Source organism: Branchiostoma belcheri, unplaced genomic scaffold, assembly GCF_001625305.1.
Source record: "Branchiostoma belcheri isolate BF01 breed outbred unplaced genomic scaffold, Haploidv18h27 scaffold468, whole genome shotgun sequence".
Classification (NCBI taxonomy): domain Eukaryota; kingdom Metazoa; phylum Chordata; class Leptocardii; order Amphioxiformes; family Branchiostomatidae; genus Branchiostoma; species Branchiostoma belcheri.
Window position 1 is genome coordinate 47,406 of NW_017804096.1, and position 1,220 is coordinate 48,625.

A 1,220-nucleotide genomic window follows, 5' to 3' on the forward strand; every position below is an offset into this window, starting at 1 on the left:
GTTCCACTCCTCCCTGCTCGGGTTGGCGTTGTTGTCCACCCCTCCTCGGCACGGAGGTTCCAGAAGCGCTCGGTTACTGAGACATGTTGTCTGACAATGACATAAATATAACACGTCAGAACTTGGACTCTCAACTAAGTCCCCCAAGCCAAGCAAGAGTCCGCCACGCGAGGTAGTTAGGCCAGGTCGTGGACGCTTCAGGAAACTTAACTTGAGCTTTCCTCCCCGTTGCAAACATAACAAGCCATACCACCCCACACAATCCCGCAAATGAGAAAACAAGCATTCACATGTAAATGCAGGGTCTCAGGTGCGTAAACCGCCTCTGAACAGTAAAATCAAATGGAGAAAGCAAGGCGCAAACAAACGCCCAAAATACTTGTAAAAACCCGTCCTAAACGGGAAAGCTTTACCACCGCCACACCCAAACCTTTTGGAGGCGACTTGGTCGTGCTCCGAACTCAGTCCGCGTACACGTGGCTGGGCTACTGCTAGCCGAAGAGACTGCCTCTCTGGCAAAACTGGCGATGCTGGCGTGGCGATGAATGAAAGGGCAGAATGGAGTGCGCGCGCGCCTTATAAGGGGTTGATTGGTGACGTCATTTCGGATGACCAATCACAGTGCAGTGAAGATAGGTTACTATCCACACTGCACAGTCATTGGATCATCCTGCATGAGTTATGGGGCAGTGCCTACGTCGCGCCATCATTTGCGTTTGTCCCCGTAGTTAGCGTAGGGAGTTCCCCTTTACGCTAACTCCTGGAGGCGCGCCCTTCTTCCTAACTAAACCAAGCTTTCGCTAGAAAGCCTACCCCTTACTTCATCCCAATACTTTCAACTGAAAGTATACCCCACTCTCATTATCCCCAAAATTTCGTTCGAAGATATATCCCCTCTCTCATCTCCCCCCACTCCTATTCCCCGTTTTTCCGGCTCTTGCGTGTATGACTGTTTACCGTTAACACTATCGAGCCCATAGTGGAAAGAAGAGACAGAGGCAGAACTGTAGCAAACAAGAGGACGTTTATTAAGTCACCCGTTCCATCTCAATTACCTGTCCGATCTCGAGACCCCGCTATGATATAACATACAGGAAAGAAACCATCGCCCTTCGTCGAGCTCGCTTGTCCCTTTGCCTACCATAGCCGACGTCTTCTTTAGGCGGGGGTTGCTCTAAAAGGTTTTGTTTATTCCCAGTAGCACATTATTTCTTTCCTAC